The sequence below is a fragment of the Mauremys reevesii genome, linkage group 1, assembly GCF_016161935.1.
Source record: "Mauremys reevesii isolate NIE-2019 linkage group 1, ASM1616193v1, whole genome shotgun sequence".
In the NCBI taxonomy this organism is placed as follows: Eukaryota; Metazoa; Chordata; order Testudines; family Geoemydidae; genus Mauremys; species Mauremys reevesii.
Window position 1 is genome coordinate 228,814,895 of NC_052623.1, and position 10,988 is coordinate 228,825,882.

The window sequence follows — 10,988 nt, forward strand, 5'->3', positions numbered from 1 at the left end:
AAATCAGAAGTCTGTTTATAACCAGAATTTAAGCTGCATCTCACTTACTGCACTCCTCTAGCAACCAAGGCAGTACAGAAGAGGATCACCCCTCCCTACCCCCCATATATAATACGCATACATTCATTTGTGTACATGAGTATAAACCCAGTGGAGTGCTGTTGTGTGTGCTTTCAAACAGCTGCCGGGTTCATCTCCAGATGTTGTGATTCCTATATACTTTAGGGGAGAGCTGTGAGATTTAATTAATATTTGTTAACCACTTTTTAGATGGAAGGTAATATAGGAGTCCCTCCTTATCTATGCACACTCCTACCCCATCCAACGAGTCAGACTTTGCTACCTATATCATTAAAGTTTGAATAACTCAGTGAAACCTACATATCCATTAAGTGGCTCTGTTCCTTGTAGCTAAAATCCTTTCTGGGCAGCTATCTTCTCTGACAACCCCTCTCATATCTTGTGAAGACTGAAAATGCAAACCAGCCCCGTAGGCAGCAGAAAGGAACCACCTGGACAGTCACCATCTAACGTGGTGAGATAAATTATTTACATAGTTACTGTGAAACATTGTCTGCTATCCTGCTGAAACTATGCAAGAACTTCACTGGAAATTATGGCAAATGCTCTGTCACTTGCATAATTAATACCTTCTGCAGTGTAGTGTTGTAAATGTACATTTGCCACCTATCCAGCCTTAAATGACTCTTTGAACAGCATTATGCTACTAAGGGCAGTACTGCACAAGATTAATGGGCGAAGACTGTGGGCCAGGTTCTTTGCTGCTGCCAGTGAGAGGGAAAGTTGTCATGGAGCCAGTTCTGACCTTACCCCTGATACTGATTAGAACAGCAGGGGGTTGTCTAGCCAGTGCTAGCTGGCTGTAGTCCCCGGGGGACGGTGTGCTGGTTGGGGATTGCTGGAGTCACTCCTTGCTGCCCCTCCTCAGATGCACCCTTGCACTAGGACTACAAAGCAGGAGGCTTAGGAGTCAGCTACTTCAGTTCCACCGCCCCCTTCTAAGGACTACCCTCAGGCTGGGGCATCGGCCTGAGCTGCACAAAGAGAGCAGACTGCAACTGGCCATGTGTCTGACACAGCGCTACTCACTGCAGTCTATGGAAACGAAGTGGTGCCTGGGAGTAGCTTCAGTACATTCTTTTCTTTTTTGCAATACCAAATAATCTAAATGCTCCTTGAGCATGGACCCGTCTGCACTTTGAGATGAGATGGCAGATATCGCTGCTGATGTGATCTGTCCTGCTGGTTTATAATTGCTTTGACCGAAGTAACTTTCAAGGCTTATTTAATCCTTTACCTGCTATTGGCCTTTGAATTGGCTTGCACCCTGGCCTTTCTCAGTTTTTTGGGTGCTTTTCCGTCTTCTATTCAGATACCATTTCTAGTCCCCTTTTCTTCCCGCAAGCCAAACCCTTGTGGTACAGCAGATCAAATGACTGATGAGAACTCCTTATTCAGACAACATCCCATTGAAGCAAAAGGCAGTTTTACCTGAATAAGGATTATAGTATAAAGGCCAATATGATGAAGATAAAAAGATACAACAGTTTGGAGCCAATATTCCAGATCATTGTTTATGTGAGCATCTCTGTTGCTTCCATTGTGACTGTTACTCATGTCACTGTTCAGTACTCATGTTAAGGGCCCATATATGTGTTTCATTTCTAACCTTCACCTCTGTCGTCGTCATCCATTACTGAAAACTACAACAGCCCAATTGAATTGTTGATGCAAAATCTTAACAAAGGTGGGAGCAAATGCACTCAGATCTGTTACCTTTATGCCACAAAAGGGAGGGTAAGGGCGGGTAAGGTTATTTTCTGCTTCAAGGCTAATAATTGTTACATATCTATACACGGAGGGCTTTATTAGCATGAGTTTGGGATAGCCACAAGTGAGTTAATCAGGCTATTACAAAAAACTGCCAATAAAAACTTTATACCTCATTTCACCCCCTGTACATTTGTATATCCTGTATATTCTGTCTACCTGTATATTTAACAGAAAAACTATTTTAGAAATGTGGTAGGGTTTTTAATTATTTTTTACAGTTCCTCCTATTTATAACTCTGCTCCTGTAAAGCCAGTTTTCTTAGATACAGTTTGGGGTCAACTGTACAGGGATCAGAAGAAGCCAAAAAACCATTGATAGTGACCCCAAAATATCACAATCCTAAAATCTAATATTTCAGAGGTATTGAAGACTACAAGGAAGTGGTGTATTGGGGTTCTCCTCATTCTGTTAGTAAAAAATGTCCTTGTGTCTAGTCCTGTAAGGGCAAAACTTAAGCCCAACCATGATTGGCACATGGCTGAATATCCATCCATGACTTTCAGGGAGCGAAATTTCACATTTGGAGGAGGAAGCGAAAACATTTTTTGTGGCATGTAATATATTATATAATTTTTAAATGGCAGCTGGGTGAAATTGCTCAGAGGTTTGGAATGCTGAAAGCAGCCCTGAGGGAGATGGATTAGTGAGCAGAGGGCAGGTGAGGTGGTCAAAGGTGCATGATAAATTGCAGAACTATGTGACAAAAGACTGATTTATCACATGGCTGTGCAATTTGTCACATGGCTACCATAACAGACCCCTTCCCATTTTCTAGGGAGAAGGCACTGGATCTTGCTGGGAGTTGCTTATTATGTCAGCATCAGGGATAGGGCCAGTAGCAGCATCAGGCAGCTGCAGCAGAGAAGGCCTGAAGAGTGAAGGTGACTTTGGCTATTGAATCATAAGACGTACAGCTCCTGGGGTGTGGAAGGAAGAGGAACTCTCTACTATGTTTCCCCATATTTTATCAACTCTGGAGGATACAGCCAAGGAGCAGCATGTGCTTCCCCTCCTTCCCCCACCATCTGCTATTTCTAGGGGCTGATGGAGGAATACGTGTGACCTGCTCAAAAACTCTGCAAGACTTGGGACTGGGGGGGGAGAGGGACGGGTAGCAACTGCTCCCCACTCTGTGCCCACCAACAATAATTTTGGAGAGGGATTGAATAGGAATGCAGCTGACAAAGCCGCCGGGAAGGGATGGAGGAGCCGTTGCTCTCCCCTCCCCGCCCCCTCCCCCACCCTCCCAGCAACTAGCCCTGGATAAGGAGGTAAAGTATGTGAATAGAATGGGGAGGAAGCACCTATCCATCTGACATACTTACGTACCCTCCATCGCTGTGATATCTGAGCACATCAGACCCTTCAATGTATTTCTCCTCACAACAACCCTTGGGGCAGGACAGTGCTATTATCTACATTTTACACAGGGTAATTGAAGCACAGAGAAACTAAGGCTCAGCTCCTCAAAGGTATTTAGATGCCTAACTCCCATTGAATGAGAATAATCTTGGGCCTTATAAATGACTTTCCCAAGGTCCCATGTGAAGTCTGGGATGTCCCAAGCTAGTGCCCTAACTACTGGCACATCCTTCCTCTCCTGTGCCTAGCCACACCCCCTGTAAAAAAAAAAAAAAAAAGTCTGCCAGCTCTGGAGAGAAGGGATGCGTGACACTTGACCCAACTCCTGCTAAAATCTGGCAGTCTTTGTGGGAAGGGGCCAAGGAGCACCTGTGCCCTCCTCGGAAGTGGGAAGTTCTTCTCCCCCCCGCAAGGGAGGGGGAGGTTGGGAAACCTGGAGTATCAGTTGGCATCTTTGAGGCTCCAGCTGGTGCCTCCAAAGCAGCTGGCACTTTCAGAGTTACTGCTGTCTCTCTCAGGTGGGCTGTGCTTCAGGAGGAGGTTGGCTGATGTATATGGCAAGTATCACAGTTCAGGGCAGTTGCACCTGTATTTCCTCTCCATGGTCCAGCACTCAATCTCAGTCTTCCAGCTCCCCAGCTATTGCCTCTCTTGGGTGGAGACCCCCATCTCTCTCCCTTCTGACCAGATAGTCCCAGGCTGCTCAGTTCCCTGCCTTCACTTGTGATTGTCAGCACAAGACAGGTTGCCCTAAGACATCTGCTTGCTTTCTCTTCAGAGACTCATAGTAGGGTGGATGCTATAGATATAAGCTACCGCATGGTTCTTTCTAAGGAGCCTGCTTTGTTCTTAAGGTACAAAGCATTACAGAGAAAACATATTAGAAATAATAAAGAACCTACATGTTTGCTAATAAGCTTACCAGTGTTCATCCTAGTTCTCACATGGGCCCTGGCAAGTGCAATCTTTTAATACCCCCATCCTGGTAGTGTGCTTACAAGTTCATGAGAGCTTCATCTCAGAACAGGAATACTCAGATGTTCAGTTCTCTTTTTATGCAGTTAAGGGGTCTTTGAGCTGGAGTTTCCAGAAGCACATAGTTAGTATACAAAGGGTGTCTCTCTCCTGAGGGCCTATATTCAAAAGGTTGGCTTTGGGGAAGATGGGAGGAGTATGTTTGCATTCTCCTCACCTCAAGGTATATCTTAAGTACATCCACCTTACACATATGATTTCAAAAAGACCTTTGAACTTCCTCATACCTTTCAGAGATGACGTTAATCTTGTCTTTCTGCTAAACCAATCTCACAATAATACATAAACCTTTGCATGTGTAATATAGTGAACTCCAAAGGTGGTAACCCTAATTCGGTAAGGTTTAACTTAATTCAGTAAAATTAATCTTATTCCCATAAAGTTTGTTGAGGATATTGTCAACTCATCACACCAGGGTATTTAGCTTTTTGCAGGAGGCAGGGTGATGAGATGTCACTGAGACACGGGGCAAAACAGAAAAAAGAAAAACACCTGAGAAATGTCAGCTAAAAGCTCCACTTGGTAGTTAGTGGCTAATGAGGAAGAAACACTGCATTATTTCAATAATGCTCATTCAAAATTTAATCTGGCTTCCTTCCTGTTTCCTGACACAAGCAGACATTTCTCTACACTGGTCTCATTATGACCATTGTCCGCATCCCATACACTCGTCTAGCCTATAGAGCTCTTCCTCGGTATGACTGATCACTGCTTGGCTCTGACAGCCTCCCTCCCACCTGCCTTATGTAGACATGGCCCCTCTGCTCCCCCAAGCCTTCCATGATCAACTCCCACCTCATGTAAACAAAAGCTCCTCAGCTCCTTGAAACCTCCCTTGGTCTATTCCCACCTCACACAGACATTCCCACTCAGATCCTCCAAACCTTCCCTGATCTACTTCCAGTACTTTCAGAGATCTACTTTGGGTGCCAGCATGACATTGCTACATCTCACAGAGATTGCCCCTAGGAACACCCAGGTCTTACAGTATTTTTCCTGTGGGGAAAAGACAAACACCTCCTACCATCCCTAGCTTCCCCGTGCCCCAAACTATTGGGTTCCTCATGGTTAAAGTACAGGATTTGGTCATAATAAATATAAAGAGGATTTTCTAGTGAGACTGCTGGACACAGACAGTTCTCCCTTACTCTCTAACTCCCAGCTTGTGTTACCTTCTGTGCTCATGACCTCTTTCCCTTATTTAGGGAAACCTGAAGTTGCTTTAGAGCAAGCCTCAGGTAAAACAGACAAATCAGACGAGGACCGTACATGCTAAAAACAAAACACTGACTGCTGGGCCAAATTAATCCTTGATGCAACTTCTTTGACATTAGAGGAGTTGTATCAGGGTTGAATGCAGCCCCCTGAGCATAGGCGGTTTCTGTTAAGGAAAAAAGTACATCAGAGCCAAATATAAAGTGCCTCCTGCAAAAACAATTAACAAACTGCATCTAAATGAATTATGTACTATCAGGGGCGGCTCCAGACCCCATCACGCCAAGTGCGTGCTTGGGGCGGCATGCCGCGGGGGGCGCTCTGCCGGTCGCCGGGAGGGTGGCTCTGGTGGACCTCCCGCAGGTGTGCCTGCGGAGGGTCCGCTGGTCCCACGGCTTCGGTGGAGCATCCGCAGGCACGCCTGCAGGAAGTCAACTGGAGCCGCGGGACCGGCGACCGGCAGAGCCCCCCCGCGGCGTGCTGCCATGCTTGGGGCGGCGAAATGGCTAGAGCCGCCCCTGTGTACTATAAAACTATATTCAAGCGAACTTCCTTGTGTCTCAATACAGCCCCCTTCTAGCCATCTGTAATTGAGCTGTATGTGTAATTTGTGAGGAAATAAGAGAAAAAATACTAACAAAACTGTCACTGCTGTAATGAACATCATAATCCTTCAGACATGACAAAGAGAATCTGAAGTACAGCTCCCAACCTTCGGCCTTCCTCCCATTCCTCCTGCCAAAGGCTTATGACTCAAAAAAAACAACCGGCCAGCTACTTACTGGAATATGACTGCCCCAGGGAGCACCTTTAGGAACTATTCCTGGAGCCTAGCAGCAGTGACTACATCTTGCCATGCTATATTTTGGGCCATTTGCCCTGCAATAGGGACCAGCTCCAGGATGACTGGGAGTACAGGTCATTCTATCCCCTCATAATACCCTCTTAGGTGTTAATTCCATCAAAGATGGTTAGGGGGAGTAATGTGAGAAATGGTTGTGGAATTGGATCTTTCTCCTCACCCCACTACTGCCCCCAATCAGCTGTGCTGGCTGGTATGGAGAGGGGAGCATGCTGCACCATCTGCAAGGGCAGTGTAGCTCCTGAGGAAGCATGTTCTAATTGGAAGCCCAAGGAAGAATTCTTCTTGGGGAGTCCATCTGAAGCATGGGCTCTTCTCAATCTCCACCTCCAGAATGCTTGAAGGCAGCAAAAGAACAACCTACCCCTTAGCTGAAAGGAATAACCAGTCATGTTAGTATGATTTGTTTTTCCCATTAAGGTGGGCAAAGAAATACACTGAAGAGGGAAGAAATTCACTTTTGTGTAAACAGTGCTTCTGTAAGGCCAAGAACAGGTGTCTTTGGTGATTTCCTTGTTTTCTGAGACTGAAGTCCCCAGCAAAGGGATGGGAGAGGGGAAAACTCATCCCCTTCTGTTTGCCTTTGGCTGTAGGGATTTACACCTCAGTGTTTAGGGAGAGGATGAGAACTGTCTCCTAGAAACATAAATGGAATATTGGACTTCAAAGACTAGGATTTGGCCCTGATAACCTAGTGAGTCATCCTGGTCGTCTTTTTGAGAATGCTGGTCAGTCAGTCTGTCTGTTGCTTGCCAGGCTGCCAAACCTTAGTCCTTCTTCAGTTAAACATTGTGGGGGCGGAGGAAGAGAAGTATCACATGTATGTTTGAGTACAGGATTAAACACAGCATGGCCAAGAGCCTGCGGGTTAGATTAAAAGGGAATAACAGCCTATGAAACATTTAGGCCAAAATTTCTAGATGTGGCCACTGGTTTCAGGTGCCACAGTTCTAAAGTGCCCAGCTTTAGAACTGATCAAGCTAGGCACCCAAAAACTGGTCCCAGGATCCACTTTTGAATTTTTTTGGCTTTACTGGTTAAGAAGATGGCTTCACTTCAGTCCAGAGTCCTAGTCCAGGGAGCACATGTGCGTGTTTGGAAAACTGTATGTACACAGGCAAGTTAATCATTAGGTGTGACAGGCCTGTGCCTAGGGCCTCAACCTGGCATGAGGCCTTGCCCCAGTCCCTAGCATCCACACCACTGTCAGCCAGCCACAGTGTGAGGAGTAATGCTGGACTGAAAGGTCTGCTTTCTTCAGAATGAAGTGCTACCTGCATGAGCAGGAGTGGAAATCCCAGTGGGCAGTATTCAGTTCAGGCTATTTATTCTATTCATTTTATTGCATGGTTGTTTGCTTTGAAAACACAAAGATAAGATGGATTTCTGGAAGATGTGACATCAGTTTTTGTTTGTTTGTTAAAGAAACAGGAAAAGACCACTTACAGTAACAGGTTTAGCTTATCCTAAGATCACCACCACTTGTTTTTCATCATAACCTCATCCACTCAGCCTGATTCTCCACTAATTTACATCAGGGTATTTCAAGTCAGTGAAGTGACACTGGTGAAGAGTTGGTAAATGTGAGATCAGAATTAGGCCCACTTTTTTCCACTGTTCATATAACTCGGGTAAAGATTTTGTTGCCAGAGGAAATATTTAACATGGTTTTTAATCTGTGCCTAAAATAATTCTTTCAGAGCCCTCTATGTAATACTAATTTCTCCATTCCATTGCTTCACATTATGAATTCCCTCAGCAGTGTGAATAATTGATCATTATCAATTTTGTCTGTTCCCTCCCTAATTCTGAAAGCCCAGAAATCTCTTGTTTTTCAGGGAGAATAACACTAACTTCCTAAATGGTGAAATAAACAACTTGTAAATACATGGAAAAATAAAAGACAAACAAACAAAAATACTTTGGCAAATGACCTGCTGCTGCTACAAAGCTAAAATTAAAATTAGAGCTGGTCAAAACGTTCAGCATTTCAAATTTTCAGAGACTTTTTTTGGGGTCAAAAATTCAATTTTCATGTAGAATACCCCTTCCCCCCCCAAAAAAAAAATTCTTGACAAGCTATATAGATAAGGCTAAGATTTTGTCACCGATATTTTTAGTAAAACTCACGGACAGGTCATGGGCAATAAAGAAAAATTCACAGAAGCTGTGACCTGTCCCTGACTTTTACTAAAAATATTTGTGACAAAATGGGGATCTGCAGGTCTTCCCACCACCTATAGTGGGGCAGCTGCAGGTCGCTAGGAGCTCCAGGAGCCCCCACCGCAGGTGGGGTTTGGGAGCTCCAGGGTCCCTTGCCACCGATAGCTGTGGGCTATGGGGAACCCCTGCTGCCTGCAGCTCCAGGATCCGTCCCAGATGTGGCAGTTGGGGGCTGAGGGGTACCCCTGCTGCCCATGGCAGCCGGGAGCTGCAGGGATGCTCCGCAGCTCCCAGCCCCTGGAGGTGGTGGGGGACCATGAAGCTCCGCACTGCCACAGGCTGAAATCACAGAGGTTGCTGGAAGTCACGGATTCCATTACTTCCGCAACCTCCATGACTAAATTGTAGCCTTATATATAGATGGTCCAAAGTTTTCCAAATGTTGACTTTTGTCCAAATATTGATTTTTTTATTACCTCCTCTTCCCCACCATATTGACAAATTTTTTTAACCAACTTCTCACCAACTAGTTAAAATATTAAGGACAGGAAGTATAATAATTAAAAGAAAAACACGATGGCATGAGAAAGTCAGGAAATGCCATCATTTAAGGTTACTATTGTGGCATTGAAAAGAAAAAGAGGAAATAGAAGACATTGGTTTGGAGAAACAAAGGGTATGTCCAGACTACCTGCCGTATTGGGGGTAGCGATCGATTTATCGGGGATTGATATATCGTGTCCCGTCAATCCCCGAACGCACTCCCTGTCAACTCCGGAACTCCACTGGAGCGAGTGGTGGTAGCGGAGTTGACGGGGGAGCCGTGGCCATCGATCCCGCGCCATGAGGATGGGATGTAAGTCGGAATAAGATACGTCGACTTCAGCTACGGTATTCCCGTAGCTGAAGTTGCGTATCTTACATCGACACCTCTCCTAGCGTAGACCAGGCCTAAGGTCCAAATTTTCAAAGGTATTGAAATGGGAGGTATGCACCTAAATACCTTTGAGGACCTGGGCCTAAATGCTCTTCCAACTATTCCAGCAAAGCTTTTCAATTCCTCAGTCCTGGTTCTGGGATGGGGACTCCCCAGCCCAGTCGTAGTATCTGCTGAGGGACTTATTCACTGGACTTGGCATCTCTCATGCAGGTGTCCTGTGCTTAGCTGACATAAGTTCTTTGATATGAAGCTATTTGTCCCGTTGAGCTCATCAGATTGGCCTGATTTATCAACAAGATGTCCCATACCCTTGATATTTGGCTGGATAGGTGAATACTTGATCTTCCATTTGCACCTTACATGGTTCTCCAGGTTTGACAATAGAGGAGACAACTTTTAAGATTCACTTAAATATGGGTAGAAAATGTCTAATGTGGATGTTTAAAAATGCCAACTTTAATAACTTTTGAAGTTAAGAATCAGTAAACCAATTTTTCAAAAACTTGGCTTGATGCTTAAGTCTCAATGAGGTCTATAAAATGGGTCAAGTTTGAAGTTTCTCAATTCAGCTGCTTTTGAATTACATAACATGGGTAAATTTCATTTTTTTTCATACTTGCAGAATTCAAAACAGGCTGAAAAGAACTTTCTATAAACTTTCCAAAGAAAAAGAAAAATCATTCGACTGAGACCAAACATACAACATTTCAGGCCACAAGCAACTTGTTGGAGAAAGTTCTTAAACATTGATTGCTGTAGGTTAGAATGTAAACTTGATTTCAAACTTACCTGTAACAAAAATTGCCCATGGGTGCTGTAATAAATAAAAAGAACCCTTTGAGATCCCAAATAATTCAGGGACTATTTGTGCAGAATTAAAAATTATAGACAAAGGCACTTTAAATGGGATTGGGAAAAATCTTTTATCCATCAATAACCAAGTTCAAATGTTGACACCAATCAGTTTCCTGAGTATTATATAGTGTCCAGATGGAGGTCTAAGAAGGACCTTATTCGGTAACAGGATCACCTTCTTTAAGGCAGCAATATCTTTCTTGTGGGAGGGCGACCAGCCCAGCATGCTATATTACAGATGGGGTCTAACAAGTGTTACTTTATACAAGTAACAGTATCACCTCTTTCGTTTTGTATTCAGTGCCTCTGTGAATATAGCCTAGTGTCTTGTTTACCGTTTTTTTCTTGCAGCTGTGTAGTGGGTTGATTCTCCTCCCCCCTCATAACCTCCAAACCCATTTCCTAATCAGTAAGCTGTCTGGCTTTTCTATTTAGCATGTATTCTAAGGTGGGTTCTTTTCTTCTAGACTATTTATAGCCTTTTACATCAATCTGCACTAAACACTAGAGCTCTAGAGATACCTCGGAGCCACGAACTGTTATATAACCAGACAGATGATTGATATGATATAGCAAAGCCACTCAAAGGACAACCCACTGCTGCTCTCATTCATGCTTCCTTCATCCATCCTCTCCGAGCCTGTCTCTCCTTCACTTCTCGGACTAGAAACATTCTAGTATCTCTAGCCTGAAAATGCATT

General features: G+C 44.4%; 1 long non-coding RNA gene across 1 annotated transcript in view; it reads left to right on the forward strand.

The window, feature by feature from the left end:
• Nucleotides 1-10,321, forward strand: part of LOC120380149 — a 33,230-nt gene extending 22,909 nt beyond the window's left edge. The window contains exons 2-3 of the long non-coding RNA XR_005587638.1: nucleotides 412-535; nucleotides 10,055-10,321. This is a non-coding gene — a long non-coding RNA (uncharacterized LOC120380149). The remainder of the gene's footprint in view (nucleotides 1-411; nucleotides 536-10,054) is intronic.
• Nucleotides 10,322-10,988: the final 667 nt, after the last annotated feature.